This window comes from Scyliorhinus torazame, chromosome 9 (assembly GCF_047496885.1).
Source record: "Scyliorhinus torazame isolate Kashiwa2021f chromosome 9, sScyTor2.1, whole genome shotgun sequence".
In the NCBI taxonomy this organism is placed as follows: Eukaryota; Metazoa; Chordata; class Chondrichthyes; order Carcharhiniformes; family Scyliorhinidae; genus Scyliorhinus; species Scyliorhinus torazame.
This window is the reverse complement of record NC_092715.1, coordinates 161,486,087-161,507,134: the sequence shown is the minus strand read 5'-3', so window position 1 is coordinate 161,507,134 and position 21,048 is coordinate 161,486,087. Positions and strand designations below refer to the sequence as shown.

Below are 21,048 nucleotides of genomic sequence, written 5' to 3'. Positions count from 1 at the left end.
TGTCCTATTTCTTGTGTAATTTTCCACATTGCCGGATAGATTCCAGTGTTGTAGCTGTGCTGGAACAGCTTGGCTAGGGGTGCGGCCAGTTCTGGAGCACAAGTCTTCAGTACTATTGCTGGAATATTGTCAGGACCCATAGCTTTTGTAGTATTTAGTGTCTTCAGCTGTTTCTTGATATCGCATGGAGTGAATCGTATTAGCTGAAGACTTGACATCTGTGATTCTGGGTACCTCTGGGGATGACCGAGATGGATCATCGAAACGGCACTTCTGGCTGAAGGTTGTTGTGAATGCTTCAGCTTGTCTTTTGCACATGTGCTGGGCTCCTCCATCATTGAACATGGGGATATGTGTGGAACCTTCTCCTCCAGTGAGTTGTTTATTTGTCCGCCACCTCCAGTGAGTTGTTTATTTGTCTGCCATCATTCACAGCTGTATGTGGCAGGACTGCAGAACTTAGATCTGCTGTGTTCATTGTAGAATCGCTTACCTCTGTCTATTACTTGCTCCTTATGCTGTTTGGCACACTAGTAGTCCTGTGTTGTAGCTTCACCAGGTTGATGCCTCATTTTTCAGTATGCCTGGTGTTATTCCTGACCCTCCTGCACTCTTCTTTAAACCTTTGGCTTGGTAGTAATGATAGAGTGGGGATATGTGGGGAGATTGCAGATTGTGGTTAAGTACAGTTCTGCTATTGCTGATGGCCCACAGCGCCTCATAGATGCCCAATCTCGAGTTGCTCGATCTGTTCAAAGTCTATCCCATTTATCATGCTGGTATTGCCACATAACATAATGGAGGGTATCCCCAATGTGAAGACAGGACATTGCCTCCACAAGGATTGTGCGGTGGTCATTTCTACTGATGCTGTCATGGACAGATGCACCTGCAGCAGGCAGATTGATGAGGATGAGGTCAAGTATGTTTTTCCCTCTTGGTTCCGTCACCACCTGCAACAGTCCCAGTCTAGCAGCTATGTTCTTTAGGATCTGGCTAGCTCGGTCTGTAGTGGTACTACTGAGCCGTTCTTGGTGATGGACACTGAAGTCTCCCACCCAGAGCGTATTCTGAGCCTTTGCCACTCTCAACGCTTCACCCAAGTGGTGTTCAACATGGACTGATTTCATCAGCTGGTGGTGGACGGTATATGGTAATCAGCAGGAGGTTTCCTTGCCCATGTTTTTTTAAAAAAATATATTTTATTGAAATTTTTTTTCCCTCTTACAAACCAAACGTGGCAGTAAAGAAATTTTAACAATAAACAAATAACTAAACCCCATAATCGTTTAACATAAACTAACCCCCCCCCCCCCCCCCCCCCGGGTTGCTGCTGCAGGTCATCTGTCTTCCCTCTAACGTTCCTCTAGGTAGTCGAGAAATGGCTGCCACCGCCTGGTGAACCCTTGAGCCGATCCTCTCAGGGCAAACTTTATCCGCTCCAGTTTAATAAACCCCGCCATATCGTTTACCCAGGCCTCCAGTCCGGGGGGTTTCGCCTCCTTCCACATGAGTAGGATCCTACGCCGGGCTACTAGGGACGCAAAGGCCACAACGTCAGCCTCTTTCGCCTCCTGCACTCCCGGCTCATCCGCAACTCCAAATAGAGCTAGCCCCCAGCCTGGTTTGACCCGGGCCTTCACCACCTGCAAAATCACTCCCGTCACTCACTTCCAGTACCCCTCCAGTGCCGGGCACGACCAAAACATATGTGCGTGGTTTGCCGGGCTTCCGCCGCACCTCCCACATTTGTCCTCCACTCCAAAGAACCTGCTCAATCTTGCTCCCGTTGTGTGTGCTCTATGTAGCACCTTGAATTGAATCAGGCTAAGCCTGGCGCATGAGGAAGAGGAGTTTACCCTGCTTAGGGCATCAGCCCACATACTTTCCTCAATCTCCTCCCCTAGCTCTTCTTCCCACTTTCCTTTTAGTTCGCCCACCAACTCCTCCCCCTCTTCCCTCATCTCTCGGTATATCTCTGACACCTTGCCCTCTCCGACCCACACCCCTGAAAGCACTCTGTCCTGAGTCCCCTGTGTCGGGAGCAGCGGAAATTCCCTCACCTGTTGTCTAGTAAACGCCCTCACCTGCATATATCTCAGGAAGTTTCCCCGGGGCAACTTATACTTTTCCTCCAATGCTCGCAAAAGTCCCATCTATAAATAAATCTCCCACCCTCCTAATTCCCAACTGGTGCCAGCTCTGAAATCCTCCATCTATTCTTCCTGGGGCAAACCTATGGTTGTTCCTGATTGGGGACCCCACCAGGGCTCCCCGCACACCTCTCTGTCGCCTCCACTGTCCCCAGATATTCAATGTTGCCGCCACCACCGGGTTCGTAGTAAACCTTTTTGGTGAGAACGGTAGCGGTGCCGTCACCAGCGCCTCTAAACTCGTCCCTTTACAGGACTTTCTCTCCAGTCTTTTCCACGCCGCTCCCTCTCCCTCCATCATCCATTTACGTATCATTGCCACATTGGCGGCCCAATAATAATCGCCCAAGTTCGGTAGTGCCAATCCTCCTCTGTCCCTGCTACGCTGAAGGAACCCCCTCCTTACTCTCGGAACTTTCCCTGCCCACACGAAGCTCGTGATGCTCCTGTCTATTTTATTGAAAAAGGTCTTAGTGATTAGTATAGGGAGACATTGAAATACAAATAAGAACCTCGGGAGGACCATCATCTTAATTGCCTGCACCCTGCCCGCCAGCGACAGAGGCTGCATGTCCCACCTCTTGAAGTCCTCCTCCATTTGTTCTACCAGCCGTGTCAGATTAAGTCTGTGCAAGGTTCCCCAGCTCCTAGCGATCTGAATCCCCAGGTATCGGAAGTTTCTTTCCACTTTCCTTAGAGGCAGGCCTTCTATCTCTCTGCTCTGGTCCCCTGGATGTATCACAAATAATTCACTCTTCCCCATGTTTAGCCTATACCCCGAGAAATCCCCGAACTCCCTCAACATTCGCATAACCTCTATCATCCCCCCCCGCTGGGTCCGACACGTATAACAATAGGTCATCTGCGTATAGCGAGACTCGGTGTTCTTCTCCCCCTCTAATCACCCCTCTCCATGTCCTGGAGTCTCGCAACGCCATGGCCAAAGGTTCAATTGCCAACGCGAACAACAGTGGAGACAGCGGGCATCCCTGTCTTGTTCCCCTATATAGTCGGAAATACTCCGATCTATGTCGACCTGTAACTACGCTTGCCGTTGGGGCCCCATAAAGAAGTTTGACCCAGCTAATAAACCCGTTCCCGAACCCAAACCTCCTTAACACCTCCCATAGATACTCCCACTCCACCCTATCAAATGCCTTCTCTGCATCCATTGCCGCCACTATCTCTGCCTCCCCCTCCACTGGGGGCATCATTATCACCCCTAATAGTCGTCGCACGTTAACATTCAGTTGTCTCCCTTTCACGAACCCTGTCTGGTCTTCGTGCACCACCCCCGGGACACAGTCCTCTATCCTCGATGCCAGTACCTTTGCCAGCAATTTGGCGTCCACGTTCAATAATGAGATGGGTCTATAGGACCCGCACTGCAACGGATCTTTATCCCTCTTCAGAATTAGCGATATCGTCGCCTCCGACATTGTCGGGGGTAGAGTCCCCCCTTCCCTGGCCTCATTGAACGTCCTCACCAACAACGGGGCCAGCAAGTCCACATATTTTCTGTAAAATTCCACCGGGAACCCATCTGGTCCCGGAGCCTTCCCTGCTTGCATGCTCCCCAGTCCCTTAATAACCTCGTCCACCCCAATCAGTGCCCCCAGGCCTACCACCTCCTGCTCCTCCACCCTCGGGAACCTCAATTGATCCAGGAACTGCCGCATCCCCTCCTCTCCCTCTGGGGGTTGAGACCTATACAGTCCCTCATAAAAGGTCCTGAACACCTCAATAATCTTTCCTGCTCTTCGCACCGTGTCTCCCTTTTCGTCTCTAATTCCCCCTATCTCCCTTGCTGCTGTCCTCTTTCGTAACTGATGAGCCAGCAGGCGACTAGCCTTTTCCCCATATTCATACCTCCTCCCCTGTGCCTTCCTCCACAGCACCTCCGCCTTTCTGGTGGTCAGGAGGTCAAACTCCGTCTGGAGTCGTCTCCTCTCCCTGTACAGTCCCTCCTCCGGGGTCTCTGCAAATTCCCTATCCACCCTTAAAATCTCCCCCAGTAATCTTTCCCTTTCCTTGGCCTCTGTTTTCCCTTTGTGGGCCCCAATGGAGATCAGCTCTCCTCTGACCACCGCTTTTAGTGCTTCCCATACCACTCCCACAGGGACCTCGCCGTCATCATTGACCTCCAGGTATCTCTCGATACACCCCCGCGCTCTTGCACACACTCCCTCATCCGCCATCAATCCCACATCTAATCGCCAGAGTGCTCTCTGCTCCCTTTCCTCTCCTAGTTCCAGGTCCACCCAGTGTGGGGCATGGTCCGAAACCGCTATGGCTGAATACTCAGCTTCTTCCACCCTCGAGATCAACGACCTTCCCAAAACAAAAAAATCTATCCGGGAGTACACTTTATGGACATGGGAGAAGAAGGAGAACTCCCTGGCCCTAGGTCTAAGAAATCGCCATGGATCCACTCCCCCCATTTGGTCCATAAACCCCTTAAGCACCTTGGCTGCTGCCGGCCTTCTTCCGGTCTTTGAGCTGGATCTATCTAGCCCCGGGTCCAGCACCGTATTAAAGTCCCCTCCTAAAATCAAGTTTCCTACCTCCAGGTCTGGTATACGCCCCAGCATCCGTCTCATATATCCCGCATCATCCCAATTCGGGGCATATACATTAACCAACACGACCTCCATTCCCTCCAGCCTGCCACTCACCATTACATATCTACCTCCGCTATCTGCTACAATGTTCTTTGCTTCAAATGCTACCCATTTCCCCACCAATATGGCCACCCCTCTATTCTTTGCGTCTAGTCCTGAGTGGAACACCTGTCCCACCCATCCTTTCCTTAACCTAACTTGGTCCGCCACCTTCAGGTGCGTCTCTTGGAGCATAACCACGTCTGCCCTTAGTCCTTTCAAATGCGCGAGCACTCGGGCCCTTTTAATCGGTCCGTTCAGGCCTCTCACGTTCCATGTGATCAGCCTGACTAGGGGGCTACCTGCCCCCCTCCCGTGTCGACTAGCCATTACCTTCTCTAGGCCAGTCCCATCTCCCGCCTCCGCGCTCCCCCAGCGTCGCATACCATCGCCGTCCACCCACTCTTTAGCCATTTCCTTTTGGATTTCCGCAGCAGCAACCCAGTTGTTACCCCCCCCCCCGCTAGATCTCTTTCTAGCGTGATTGCTCCCCCCATATTACTTCCGTAAGTCAGCTGACTTCAACTGACCCCGGCTACTCCTGCTCACTCCTCGACCCCCCCCCGTGTGGAGAACTCCCATCCGCCTTGCGCCTGTCTTCCCGCCATATTCTTTCTGGCGCGGGAACATCCCTTTACCTGACCCGCCTCTTGTGGCGCAGCTCCCTTTCCCCTCCCCCTCCCCTTCCTCATTCTCCATCTATGTCCCGTCTTTCCCCCCTCACCGGCGCCCACATTTCCCGATGTCTCCCCCCTTCCCAATTTACTTCTCTATTAACATCAACCATAACATTAACAATAACATTTCCTGCAGTATCAGTCCCTCAGTTCCGATCCAATTTCTCCTCTTTAATAAAGGTCCATGCTTCCTCCGCCGTCTCGAAATAATGGTGTCTCTCCTGATACGTGACCCATAGTCTTGCCGGCTGCAGCATCCCGAACTTCACCTTTTTATGCAACACCTCCTTGGCTCGGTTAAAACTCGCCCTCCTTCTCGCCACCTCCGCACTCCAATCCTGGTACACCCGTACCATTGCATTCTCCCATCTGCTACTCCGCACCTTTTTAGCCCATCTCAGGACCTCTTCTCTATCCTTAAGGCGGTGAAATCGCACGATTATCGCCCTGGGTGGTTCTCCCGCTTTTGGTCTTCTCGCCGGGATCCGATGTGCCCACTCCAACTCCAAGGGGCCCGCAGGGGCATCAGCACCCATCAGTGAGCTCAGCATCGTACTTGCATAAGCTCCACAGTCCGCTCCTTCCACACCCTCAGGGAGACCCAATATCCGAAGGTTCTTCCTTCGCGCTCCGTTTTCTAGGGCCTCGATCCTTTCAGTACACTTTTTATGAAGTGCCTCATGCGTCTGTGTTTTGACCGCCAGGCCCACGATCTCGTCCTCATTATCCGTCACCTTCTGCTCCACCACGCGGAGCTCTGTCTCCTGGGTCTTTTGTGTCTCCTTGAGCCCCTCAATTGCCTGCAGCATCGGGGTCAGCACCTCCCTCTTTAGTAGCTCCACACACCGTCTCAAAAATTCGTCCTGCTCGGGCCCCCATGTCGCCTGAGCTTTCTCCGCCGCCATCTTGTGCTTCTCCCTTTCTGTCTCATTGGTCGACGATTCCTTGCGCTGCAGCCGCCGCCGCAGGTATTTTCCTCCTTCATTGGGGGGGGGGGACTACCTTCTCACTCACCCCACACCGGGTTGCGTCGCCCAGAAATTTCCCGTTGGGGCTCTTAAAAGAGCCCAAAGGTCCGTCGGAGCTGGAGCCGCCGAAACGTGCGGCTAGCAAGGCATCACCGCAACCGGAAGTGGCCTCCTTGCCCATGTTTAACCTGAAGCCTTGAGACTTCATGGGGCCCAGAGTTAATGTTGAGCACTCGCAGGGCAACTCCCTCCTGACTATCCAACTATGCTGCCACTTCTTGCTGGTGAGACAGGACAAACCCAGGAATTGTGATCGTAATGTCTGGGGCATTGTCTGTCAGGTATGATTCTGTGAGTATGACTAGTCAAGTTGTTGCTTAACTGGTGTGTGAGTCAGCTCTCCCAATTTTGGCACAAGCCCCCAGATGTTAGTAAGGAGTACTGTTACTAACATTTGGTTGGTTCAATTGGCTCTGTTTTCTAACCTTTGCTCTCGAGTCGCCAGGTATCTTTATGATACCGCCACGAGGTTCAAGTTCAAGTAATGATCAATAACTCAATACACCAATTAGTAAGATTCAAATCAAAGCACATTTATTATACACAGTAATCGCTACTCATGCATAAATTCTACTTCTAAGCTACTTCTACAACTAACAGGCCTATACTTGGCTTCGAACTGGCCCACCAGGTCAGGGGAACAAATGGCCTTTCGTTCAGGTGCTGAGTCTGCGGGATTCAAAGTTGGTACGGACTGGTAGCTAGGAGCGCCTATCTCGTAGCGAGTGTTGACTTAAGACTTACTGGATCTTGGCGGCAGCTGAACCGGTCACTGTCAAGGATTGGTTTGCGTTGCTGAGTGACCCTGTCAAGAAGGACGATTTGAACTTGGGGGCTTAACTTTATAGTCCCCAGGCGCTTCCCGCCTTTCAGGGTGGACCCTGTACCTGGTTCCAAGTGATTGGACTTCGTTCCAACCGCTTGGTTCGATTTCTCCAAACCTGGAGCGGTTCCCTGATCGATGGGCGGTCTTGAGGTGTCTGTTAACCTCTTTTGTGTTGGCTCCTGCTGGCGCCGAGGAGTCTGGCTTAGCTTTGTTTATCCCAAATGTTTCGATTGTACCCGGGGATCACTCATTAGTATGTAGATGGCTGCTACATTATTATGCAGATGGCTGCTTGTATCAATGCTGTCTGGGCTTTTGCAGAGTTTAATACACAGTAAACTTGCACCTGCTCGTTTCTGCCTGTGTTGGCTGAATTTCCCTGCAGCCTTTGCTGTTCTCCATTTTACGTCTGGAGTTGGCCAACCCAGGTGGCTACAGTACTTTGCAAGGTCAACAAGACTGGGTTTGCCATTGTCGCTTCTGGTGCCTGGGTCGATGCTGGGTGGGCCGTCTGGTTTCATTTCCTTTTTCCTGTTTTTGTCGAGTTTGAATACAATTTAGTGGCTTGCTAGGCCATTTCAGTGGGTATTTAAGGGTCAACCACATTTCTGTGGGTCTGGAGTCAAATGCCAGACCATATAGTGATGGCAGATTTCCTTCCTTAAAGGACATTTGTGAACCAGATCAATCAATAACTTTTAATTCCAGATATTTTATTGTGTTTAAATTGTACCACCTGCCATGGTGGGATTTAAACCCGGGTCCCCATGTCATTACCCTCCGTCTCTGGATTACTAGTTCAGGGACAATACCACTCCACCACCGAATTATTTTGTATTATAATTTGAGTAGTTAGGTACTATGTATCCAGGATGCCATATCACTCAGTCCTGCACTACAATTTGTGTATCCAACTAAGCTGCAGCATGAGAGTTGCAAAGAGTACATTGGGTGTCAGTTCCACTATCTGTGTAAAACGGTGATTATTTTGAACTGGGAACCACAAGATATAACCGTAAGCTTCCTCCTCATCAGTATTTATCTGGCTTGGGGGTGAGAATTACAAAGTAACTCCGCTGAGCAAGTTCTTTACAGAAGTCACCCAGATGTTAAGCAATCGTAGCACATCAAGTCTATCGATATTTCAATGCAGTAGCAAATGATTGCAATACTGTAGTTCCAATTGGCAATAAAAAAAAGGAACTGCATTCGAGATTGGAGTATTTACACAACACGATTTAAACATACTCGTGGATGTAAATTACCAAATTAATACCTCATCGTATATTACAGCAAGTGTGTAGGTGTCAGGCGATAGATGTACCCGATTATAAATATCGGGGACTGTTGGAAATGTCAAGAATACCCTCTATGATATTTTTGCAAAAAGATACAGAATGCATAAACTGCGCGGATAGATGATTTTCAGAATTGGATAGCTGAGAGTAGATTGCATTTCAAATCCTTGAACTCAGTCTGTGCAAACGGATGAGCTTTGGGTGAATGTTATAGTTGAGCAGGGGCGTGTCTCAGTGGCTGATGCAGGCGCACGCTGACGTGCTTTGCTCTGCGAATAAGTGCTGGTGAGGCGTTCGAGAGGTTTGTATCCAAACAGCCGCGTTCCGTCTGCACTAAGTCTGCTCCCGACACCGAACCAAGCAAGCAACGGCCTCTCATTATACGGTAGGAATTCATTTCAGCGGACGTGTTGCCTTTTCGCTTGCTTTTTAAAAAAATGTTGTTCAGTGGCATGTTACAAGCCTGAAATATTGAAACCCCAGGCAGCTCACTATTCTATAGAATGCTGGGATCTACGTGCTAAGAAATGCTGACTGGCCGTCGGTTTGGTCAGTGTCAGGCCCTGTCTTTCCATTTGGCCAGTGTGCCTCACTTGCCTAAGCTTTTGGTGCACTACTGCCACAGTAAAACCTAGAACCACTGTGCAGTTTTAAATCATCAATGATTTTAGAAAAATCGGTTCTAATTAACTACCTGCCAAAATATTTGAACGTAGTTTGCAGTGTTAAGTCTCTGGGCACTGAAAGTCAACAATGTATATATTGTATATATTATCAAAATAGGGTAAATTCTATAGCTGATGCTCAAGACTGGACTTGGTTGGATATCCTTTCCTACTGCTATCAGTATTACGGCCTTCAATTTAATGTGTATTTTTCTGTGACAATTAAATGTTTGATTCAAATTAGAATAAATGCCTCTGTAATTCTTGTTAAAAGCAAATCAGAACACTGCTGATAATATTGATTACTGTGATATTGTATTTGTAGGATAGGTGGGAATTCCTACCTACTTGTACTTGCATTCCCTTCCTAATTATAAAGTCATAAAAGTGATTTCTATCAAATATTTTTGAAAGGCAAATATTACAATTTGGCCTGTATGATTGGTATGGAATCTATATGCAAACCCAAACAAAAAGGTAGTTTACATAAACAAATTGAATCGCCTATGGACTGAGGTATATGAATTTGTGCCAAGGAATTACTGAGTGCTCTTTGAGCATTGGAGAGTGTGTAGGATACTCATTGTTTTCTTGTCCACAAACCTATTGCTGCTCGGAGACGGTACTCTTCAGAAGCAGATCGTTTGGGAACCTAGTTCATTATATTCCACATGAGTCGGCACCATCCTCCTTCTTGTAACCTGTTTCAACATAACCTTTTATTGCTTTGTTTCCATGTAAGATAACTAGACATGGATGGTAGAAACACTGAGAAAGCCATAAAGACACAATCGGTCTACAGAAGGAAAATGCCTTTTGTAGATTCTGTTCCTTGCAGTGAACACAATACAATATCGTCTTTCTTTTATAAACCTTCAGTGTAATCTGATATGTGATTCCTATCGAGTCCAAGCATGGATTCCAGGAACTGAAGATACTGACAAGTCTGCAGTATATAATTCTGTATCTGAATAAAGACACAAGATAGTTATTTGCAATTACACTAATGAACTTACTGCAAGTTAGCTCAGACTTGCTGATGCTTTAAGCATACACATTTTTAACTTCTTCCTGAAAGGGCCCCATGTAATAGTTGAACCATTTAGGATATAATGCATTTAACTTTAAACACACAAGTTGACATCCATAAGAAATGTAAATTTAGCATGTTTTGAATCTAATATCCACTGCTGTTCAAAGAAGCAATACTTTGATCAGCATCAAGAACCATTTCTGAATCCTACCTAAGGTACTGTTCAAGAACACGCCTGCAGCATGACGTCAACTGGGTTCCACACTTAGTGTTTTGAAAGGAATCATAATCTCTACTTTGACTCAATCTTAATTTTAGCTATTTGTTGTAGCCAAACACCGGGGGGGGGGGGGTGTACGCATGCTGCACCTCATACTTTAAACTACAGGATAGTTTTGCAGCTGTGATCCTATTGGGTATGCTTTATGCTATCCATTTACGTGGGTACCGTGTTCTACTGGAACTAGTTCAAAGCTTTTCTCTGCTCGTGATGGCTACCTTTGACTTTTTCCTTTCCCAGCTAGGTGACTTACAACCCCAGAACTGACTTTCACTATGACGATTGCACTGAAGATTCCTTCACTTTAGTTCCAGATAGGTTCATTTTCCACCCTCCTTTAACTCCTATCAAATTTGGTCTCTTCAATCTGAGTGCACTTTCTTCATGATGGATCAAGGGGCTTTAGGTGGAGGATTGGCTGCCTTATCTCCTCTCTTTCTGTGTCTTAGATTCTTGCAGGCTGATTTGAGTCTGAGGTTCAGAGATGTCTTAAGATAATTTTGTAACCAGATGCTATGATATCTTGCTATGGACTCTAGCCCATATCCATTCCATTCCCAAGCCCATATTCATGGCAATGAGAATCACGCATGCCTTTGATCCAGGTTGGTAGGAGCGTTTAAGTATTAATCTGATTTTCATGTGACGGATTTCCGTTCTTAATTACGGCTCAGCTAACACAAAGACTCTAGGAGACAGCAATTCTGATTAAAGACCGTCTTTATTTTCCAAGCTTGGCCAGGGTACGTGGGAGAGCAATCTCGGGTAGTTCCAGATTGACTCTAAATTTACATCATTCTTAGTTCAGTAATTTTACAATTTTCAAAAGGCTAGTGGCCTTGACTGGACATGATCCAATCATTGCAGCTATAGATTACATACACTAACCAATGAAATTTGCTTTTAGACAACATGGGACTGCATGATCAGTTTGTGGACCTTTTAGGATCTCACTCATGGTCTCTTGATGTTTTCCAGACCCATTATCCACTGCACTTGGTTCTTTGTATATACTATCACCCCATCTTAACCTGTTCCTGTTCGAACCATTGTCCATGATGGCTGTCTGGGGACTGCTGATGAGGAATGTTTCTGCTGAACAGGCTGTTTCTGTGTGAATCTGCCTTCTTAAAGAATGTGGCCAAGTTAGCTGGCTAAGTCCCATTATGCCTTGCGAGCATTTCACTTGTTAACAAGAATTTATATGCTTTATTGCTATTATGCTTTAAGAATACACATTTAATTAATAATTGCTACAGGTGCTTCTGCCCAGGGAATAAACTTTCTACTGTTTGTTTTATAGTCTTTGTCTAGTAAATTAACCTTTATGTGCTAAGTTACTTAATGTTGTCATATTCATTCATACTTGAGCCTTACCCTTTGTCCTAGCTACCATGATCTAACAGTCTTCCACCCTGAGCCTCCTTTCAAGGTAGAAATTAGCCATCCTCCCCTAACTCCATTTTAATACCTCTGAACCAAGAGTTTTCACAAATACATGGCCTTATTTTTAAACACTGCATCCATTCATATTGCTTCTTTTTTTAAAACAAATTTAGAGTATCCAATTATTATTTTTTTTCCCCAATAAGCGGCAATTTAGCGTGGCCACCTAACCTGCATATCTTTTGGGTTGTGGGGGCGAAACCCACGCAGACACTGGGAAAATGTGCAAACACCACACGGACGGTGACCCAGGGCCGGGATTCGATGTCTTAGATTAAATCTGTTCCTCTAAACAAATGATTATAATGAGGATAATTAATTGGCAAGTTTGGGTTTATATTTTCATCTTGGTTGTAAGTTGTTTCAGAAAAATATCAATTGTCGTGCAGCTTTCTGACTCATCAGGTTAATGTGGCAGGTGCTAGTTCTCAGAGAGGCATGATCTGAGTTTATGGTCCTGATTCTTAACTAATTTGTGATTTGATTTTATGATGGAGGTAGGAGAGGAGGCAGCGGCCGGCCACTTTACCTCGCAGAAATGAGAGAAATTGGCAGACAAGTGACTAGTATGTGTACCATTTTTCAGTAACACCAGTAGCTTGATCTCGGGAAATGCCAGCTACAAACCACCTGAACCAGTGTTGTTGTTGAAGAGAGAAAATTCGGCATTTAAAAAAAAAAAAAAGTTTTAAGGAGGGAATGTAAACAATCTTTATCAACTTCCCAAGTCGGGGCAGTGCAGAAAATAAACATTTCTGGAGAATTCCGGTGGCGGCCATGGAGTGAGTGGTTGCATATTTGGCATCTCCCGCTCCATCGTAGTCTTTCTGTGGCCTTTACGCCGGTTTGTCGCAGGAATTTTGGAGGAAAAAGGTGCAGAAGTGAGAGCAGAAGAGAGTGACCCCTAGTTTATGGAGCTGCAGTCCAGAAGTGCCCGGAAAAGAGCGAACCAGTTGGTTGAGGTGAGTGAGGAGCGGACATCACACGCGGAGATGGCGGACAGGCAGGGTTCGGCCCTGTCGGCTCAGTGGTCGATGGACCATTTGGTGAGCTTCCTGAATGAGAAGTTCACCCAACCGCGGAAGGAAAGTTTGGAGGACCTGGCCCAGGCGGTGGACTCGATCAATGCGGTGGTTGACCTGTGGAGACGAGACTGGCAGCCCAGGGACAGGTGATCCAGAGGTTGGAGGAGCTGACGAGGGAGTATGAGGAACAGTTCACCTCGATGCCAGCAGAGATGGGGCTGATGCGAGACCAGCAGAAGCAACTGCTGGAGAAAGTGACCTGGAGACCCATTCTCGTAGGCAGAACATCCGGATTGTGGGCTTGCCAGAGGGAATCGAAGGAGCGGGTGCGGATGTTGGGCAGATGCTGAAGAAGCTGCTTGGGGAAGGTGCATTTGATTGGCCGTTGGGAGGTGGATCGGGCCCACAGGGCTCTAATTGGGGAGGTGAAGAGGAAGTGGGAAGAACAGCTGGGAGGGGAGTTGCAAGTCAGGTTATGGGAGAAGGCCCTGAGGAGAATCAGTGTATCCTCATCGTGTGCCAGGCTTCGCCTGATCCAATTCAAGGTGGTCCACAGGGCTCATACGACTGTGGCCCGGATGAGCATGTTGATTGAGAAGGTGGAGGACTGGTGTGAATGCTGGGGGAGGACCTGCGAATCATGTGCATATGTTCTGGGTGTGTCCAAGGCTGAGTGAATTTTGGCAGGAATTTTTGGATGTCATGTCAGAGGTCCTGGAAGATGGAGGATGACTCAGAGTCCAGAGGTGGCAATATTTGGAGTGCGGAAGATCCAGAAGCTCGAGGGAGGGCTCGGGAGCAAGAGGAGGAGAGGAGAGGCCAACCTTTTGGCTTTGCCTCCTAGGTGGCCCGGAGACTGATTTTGCTGGGATGGGGGGACTTGGAGGCTCCAAAGTCGGGTGTTTGGGTCAGTGACATGGCAGGGTTTCTTAGGCTAGAGCAAATTAAGTTCGCCTTAAGGGGTTCATTACAGGGGTTCACTTGGAGGTGGCAACCGTTCATCGACTTCATCACGGAGAATTGACCGTCAGCAGGATGGGGAGGGCTTGAAAGGGGCGGCATGGAAGTGACGAATAAGGGCAAGGAATCTAATGTATGGGTAGTTACGGTTTAGGGCTGGGTGGAGTTGGGTATGCTATTGTGGGGCTTTTGCATTAGTTAGATCTTTGCTGTTTAAAATGTTGAAATTATAAATGCCTCAATAAAATATTTTCTAAACAAAAAAGAAAATCAACATTTCTACATTGCTGGTATGCTTTGCAATGCAAGCTGTCATATTTTCCCCAGTCTTTGCAATGATTATTTGTAAAAGTGGCTTTAAAACAACTACATCTTGCATTCAACAAAATTTTAGATTTGCCTTGGTAAAGCTTTGATTTTGTCACTCTTGAGTACAGAACTCCTTTTAATCTTTTGTTCTTTGCATACTATAGCTCCTAGGATGTGCCAGGCCCCGTTACATTTATCACAAGAATTTTGATTAGTACATACTTGCTCTTGGCTTAAACTAAGCGACTGTATTAGAAATTTTACATGATGCATTTTAGTTCTAATAGCTCAATGTTATTTGAAAGCAAACTTTCTTACATTCGGTAACACCTCTGAAATGCCCTAGCAAGCCATTCAGTTCAAGGGCAATTGGGGATGGGCAATAAATGCTGTCTCAGCCAGTGATGCTCACATCCCATCAATAATTAAAAAAAAAAAATTCAGTGAAGGTAACTACTCATTCTCGAACAGAAGGGTTAAATTCATTTGCTTTGCTTGCAAATTTAAAGGAAATGCATAGCTGCCAACAAAACGTGAAGGTTTTTGAATTCAACAGGCTTTTTTCAGACCTGCCAATTCTAGTACTTCAGATAGAGATGATCAGCTTCCATTTGCCTTTCTCGTGGACGGACCCACACCTCTGTAAACAACTTTAGGAGAGATTAAGAATTCTGATTTTTTGGTTGATGCTTGCAGGATGCTATCCAAAACACCTATTTATTATGCAATAGAGCACTTTGTAGACACCCTAAAGTGGTACACCAGAGTCATTATTGCACCTGACTCCTCCTCTTGTAGCTTGAGCTGTGCCACATGCTTTCCTGTATGCAGGTCTGATCAGTTTAACCACTTCATTGCAGGAGCGGTCCCACGTCCGTCTCCTGATGGCAGCAAAACCTACTGATTAAGTCAAGGGATGGAGAAGGCAATTATAAGCTGCCAACCCAGAATGTCAAATAGCTAGTTAATGAGCCAATTGACATCCAATATCACTGAGCCTACCACAGTTCAGTGGTGGCTCAGGGATTACATGTGAGTCATATGGTTTCCCTTCGCATCCTGAAGGTCACCCAACAAGTACTGTTGGATTTTTGCTTCCCGGGTGGGATTCCTTTATTATCAGGCTCTAAATACCGTCTGACCACCCCGTGAAACTGATACTGGTTCTCTGCTGGACTTTCAGTGGCTGAGACCATATCGGGCCGACTGAATCCAACCCAAAGTGCTAATTAGAATGGGAGGGCAAGAAAAACGTATGATCTCTGCCTCCCTAGTAATTATGTCAGAAGAATAATAGATGCGACAGGTGCTTCTTCAAGTACAGATATATTTTTAGGCAAAGGTCGATTGAAGTCGAGGGAGCTTTGATGAGCGAGCAATGGAGCTATAAAGAACAAAAGTGCTTCCATCTCCTTCATCAATTCTGAGTTGAGTGGAATACATAGGGAAATGCGAAAGCAAGAGTCAAAATAATCAAGTTTCAGTGAATTGGTGACTCATGAATAGTAGACAAAAAGAGATTTAAAGAATTGTTGCAAATGTTGACATTCAGGTTAAATTAAGATAAAGCCATGAATATGCTGTGTAATCCCTAGTATTTGAAAAACAAATGGTGGGATGCATTCTATTTTAGAGTAGAAATGTTTTATTATCTTAGTGGATGAATAATTCATTACATTGCTTTCCGTTTTAGTGATGATCATATGATCACAAACGTAGTCATGCCTGCCCACTCAGCAAATTATATTTTCACTGTAACTTTAACACAGTTGACACCCAGGAAATGCACACGAAGCGTACAGTTAAAGTCTATCTGTGAGCGCTTTAGACTTTTTAAAACTAGAATGTTCTGATGTATTTGTGCCTGAAAGTGAGAAGAGCTCCAATGAATATGGACACATCAATATTGTATAAAAGCCCAAGAGTTGAACAGAAACTCTGTTGTATTTAACTTGTTGGACCTGACCTGACTTGACTTTTATTTTAATCTCTTAGATAGTGGACAATGGAAGTAAACATGATCAGAGAATAAATTATGGATTAACTGAACAGTAGAAAGAAACATGACCGCAATCTGCTCTATTTTTCAGAAGCTTCAACCTCCAAGTTTTTTCCCTTAGTTGTACAAATAGCAAAGAAATTACACTTCCTTAACTGATCATACTAAATCTGGGCTCTAACGCTTATTTATTGGTATTATGGCTCGCTGAACTCCATGAGACTTGCCCCCTCACACAAGTTGCAATATAGCGATACGAGAAGAGTTGATAAATCAGAAACGCGTTACTTGGAATATATCTGCTTACAAGCAAGAGGCAGGAAAGGTAAAATTGTCAACTGTAGTTGAATCATGTCTATCAAATTAAGACGATTGTTTCTTGACCTTCTCCCAGATGAAAGGTCACAATTCACTTACATATGTTGCTTTATTTTGATTTGACTCCAGGACAAAGCAAGCATCTATGTTTGTGCATTTTTAAATTGTTTTGCAATTGAAATATTTTGGAACACTAATGTTTTAAGTAGCATCTTGTTGCACTGAAGTATTAGCCTACATAATTTATTCTGATCGTAGCAGCCTTTTATGAGTACAATAATTTCATTAAACACAAGTCAATACCATGACACTGTCATTGTTAAAAAATTTCCTCTTCCAATTCTGTTGAGAACAGACTGGAACAGCAGAATTCTTGTATTATCGCTTTTGCGCATAATGGATAATATAGTGATCACACGCAAGTTGATGTTTATACGGTTGCAAATATATTTTTTCAGCTAATATTTATATTCTTTTATAAAGGAAGGAAAATGAAACACTAGTGGTATGTTCAGGCTACCACCAGCTTGCCCCCCAATTTTTAAACATTATCTTTAGTTCTTTACAAGAAATTAAACCGTATTGGTAAATCAACTGCAAAATTGCTGAGAATAAAGTGAATGGCGGTGCCAGATTATAAAGTGAAGCAGGGAGTTGTATATGGGGCAGCTTTTTTATGAACTTATTTTAAACCATTATTAAGACTGGAAATCCACACGTGGTAGATAGTCCAACATTGCCTTAATTTTTACCTGCGTTCCCAAAATCAATCTACACAGTCCCCATTTGTCACAGACTTTCCAAACATTTATAAACTTGTGCTGTAAATAGTTGTTGCAATTATAGGTAATTCGGAGAAATTATTCACCGTTTGCTTTTGTTTCTGTATACTGTAAAGAAAGTCCGATTTAATTCCTTGGGGAAACCCCTACGTGGATGCCAGTATGGAGACATTAGTTTATGCTGTATATTTATAAATGCTTAAAAGCAACATGAGGAGGGAATATCTTGAATAGAAAGTGTGCCCTTATTGCTTCTGTCAAGAGGTTTTATCCCAGTTTTGATTTTCCTTTCACTCTGGATTAAGGACCTCAATTGGCCTTAAAATCTTTTGTTGCAAGGGGAAACCAGTATCTTAATACTGAAAATGTTCAATCCAGCAGCTTGCCACGTGAAATGAACACTTCGATTTTAAGTGATAAATGTTCCTGCACTGCCAATTCTTGTAGACAAGGACTCCGAATCCATCTCGTCTGTAGGCAGTGAGATAATCTCAGCCAGGGCAGCAGAAGCAACTCTATGGTCGTACAAGTGGTTGGAGTTTCCTTCCATTGCTGTCGATGCCTCCTGCCACAGGCCATTTTAAATGTGAGCCCAGACATCCAACAACTAGCACACCTTTAATCAAATAGAGTCCCAAGGTGCTTAACAGGCTGTTCAGCTACGGTGGACACAACCATCAAGCTTGATCGCATTTTGACCTATTCTAGTTAATGCCAAAGGGAATCATTGGTGATTGATTTGGATAAGAATCCCAAATAATATTTCAAATCCAGTGGTGCTGATGCCTTGTAGTACCCCTGCTGTGGCACTGGCTGAAATGATCTCACTCACTACAGACTGGATTAATTCTGTATCCTTGTCTGCAAGAATTGGCACGCCATGGGAAAATAGTTATCTACTTAAAAATCTGGCAAGCTGTTTGATTTAACGTTTTCATTTTAATAGAATATTGTTTGCCCTTGTAATTGCGATGAATGTAGGAATTTCAGATATTTTGTAATATATGTATTTGGTGCAGTAAAGATTAAAAGCCTGGTATAATATGTGACTGCTGTGGTCATGTTTTAAAAAGAAAAGCCTGGTTTGAAAACTAGGCTTTTTGGAGCCAGCGGTGCAATTGAAACATTGTAAAAGTTTGGGCTAATGGACGTTTAATTTTAGTTAAAGGGTTCCCTGTGGAGTAGTTGAGGAGTGTCATTGGGTTCAGCTTAGGAAGACAATGTAGTTAATCTGAGGAACCAGGGGTTGAAGCAATCAGGTGTTGAGGTTTTCAAAGTTAGTTTTAGTCTGGAAGGTGAACTGAGGAGGTTTCTGAAGGAAAAAGCCAGAGATTCTGCATTATTCTGACAGGGTGTCAGGTCTCTTTCTTTCAAGCAGTCTCAAAAAATCGCTCTGTCTAAGACATCCCTTTATAACAAGTATTCCTGAGTCTGTTAACTGTATTTAGAAGTAGATTGTGACTTGAGATGGTTTTGTTGTTTGAGTGGAAATAAAGATAGCATTTAAGGATATTGATTAAGGGGTAAGTAAGCTATTTTCTTGTGTGTGTTAAAGATATTTTAATATAACAAATATTTTAATGTAACAAATACTTGAGGATAAGATAATTTTAGGCCCATAAACAACAGTCGAGGAAAATTAAAAATCAGGATAAACCTCTTGATAGAAGCCATGCAGGCATATTTCTGCTTCAGGTACTCCCTCCTCGGGTTTTTAAGAAAAGTGCAAAACATATCTATTACCTGATTGAAAATTTCCTTGTATCCTGACCCACCATTTCAGATGTCTGATTCCTCAATAATATACATTCGTTCAGATACATGGAGGAACCACATGACAGCTCAATCAATTTTTATTTGGATCAGCAGGCTGAACCACTCTTGGAGCCTAGCCAGAGCCATGTGATTGACCAACTGATGCATACAATTGCATACCTCACTAGCCTGAATTGATGTGCAGGCTGATCTGGAGCACCATTACCTGCTAATGAGTACAGCTATTCTAGTGGGACAATGTTAGTGAATCCTATACTCTGCGATTGGTTACTTAGGATGGAGCAGTGGTTGCGAGAGATGGAGATAGGGGTTGTGTTTGTCACAAATCTACATATGCTGCTCTTCCCAATGATTACAACTGCAAAGTTGAACTTGCATGACATCAAATGGACAGACAATAGTCTGTTACTACCTGTTATACCCCCCGCAGAGGTCACTGGGTGTGGACCATCCGGTTGCCCATGACCTCTACAGAGTATGTGCCCTTTAACGAGGAGAGCCTGCAGAGTATAAAACCCCGGACTCTTGTAGGCCGGGGCGGGAGATCCTTCGGGGAGTGGGGAAATTAATGTGCGTATCAATAAACCTTTATTTTTAGATCCTACCTTTTGTTCCATGTGATTACTCTATAATCTATATTGGCAATGAGGATCAAGTGGACCTGCCATCGGCGTCAAATGCTGCAAACTCAGACCACTTTTCATAGGCCATCAGGAGGCTGCTCTTCAGCTGTCAAAAGATGCCTCACATTGGAAAATTGGAGCAATTTGATGCATGTACTGATGATTGGGGCAGTACATTGAGCGAATGCAATAATTCTTTAGAAAACGCTTTAATTGGCGATGAGCGTCAAAAGGTAATCCTGCTCCTGACTTGCTGAGGTGCCACATACTGTATCATTAAAAGTCTGACCTACCCTGATGCACCGCGGTGATAAACAGTCTTTTGCTGCCTTAGTGGCCTCAGTCGGGGAACATTTTAACCCCAAGCCACCGATTAATTGTCCACCGTTTTCGATTTCACCCGTATTAAGGGAGAATCCATTACCAACTATTTAGCCTGCCTACAAAAACCCACTGAGTTTTGCGAGTTTGGAACTATGTTGAACAAAACTGAGAGACTGTTTGGTTTGTGGGATCTGCGACACAGCAATGCAATGTAAGGTCCTAGTGGAAGCTCACGTGGATTTTCAGTGAGCGATTGAGATGGGCCATCTCCCGCGAAAGTGCTGAACAGGGAGTCCAGGAGCTCCAAGTCAGGGCAGTCCTGTATTTAGGCTGCCCGAAAAAGCATCGTGCAGCCTTTCCAAGGCCCGAAGACACGGGCCCACGACCTTGGGGCCGTTACCAGTGGCATGCCATCAGAGGCTCCGAGGGCTGTCGAGCAGTCTCCCTGGAAGAAGGAATTGAAGGCGCTGTTGCTAAGTTTGCAGATGATACAAAGATCTGTAGAGGGACAGGTAGTATTGAGGAAGCAACGGGGCTGCAGAAGGATTTGGACAAGCTAGGAGAGTGGGCAATGAAGTGGCAAATGAAATACAATGTGGAAAAGTGTGAGGTTACGCACTTTGGAAGGAAGAATTTAGGCATAGACTATTTTCTAAATGGGGAAATGCTTAGGAAATCAGAAGCACAAAGGGACTTGGGAGTCCTTGTTCACGATTCTCTTAAGGTTAACGTACATGTTCAGTCGGCGGTTAAGAAGGCAAATGCAATGTTAGCATTCATTTCAAGAGGGCCAGAATACAAGACCAGGAAGGTACTTCTGAGGCTGTATAAGGCTCTGGTCAGACCCCATTTGGAGTATAGTGAGC

General features: G+C 45.3%; 1 protein-coding gene across 10 annotated transcripts in view; it reads left to right on the top strand.

The window, feature by feature from the left end:
- The window catches only part of agtpbp1 (ATP/GTP binding carboxypeptidase 1), a 462,243-nt gene that overhangs the window by 35,794 nt on the left and 405,401 nt on the right, over positions 1–21,048 (top strand). The window contains exon 1 of one of the 10 annotated variants that reach the window (XM_072516695.1): positions 8,922–9,027. The exons of the other annotated variants lie outside the window; for them this stretch is intronic. The gene's annotated coding sequence lies outside the window, so the exon portion shown is untranslated. Of the gene's footprint in view, positions 1–8,921; positions 9,028–21,048 lie in introns of those variants that run through there. 10 annotated transcript variants of the gene reach the window in all.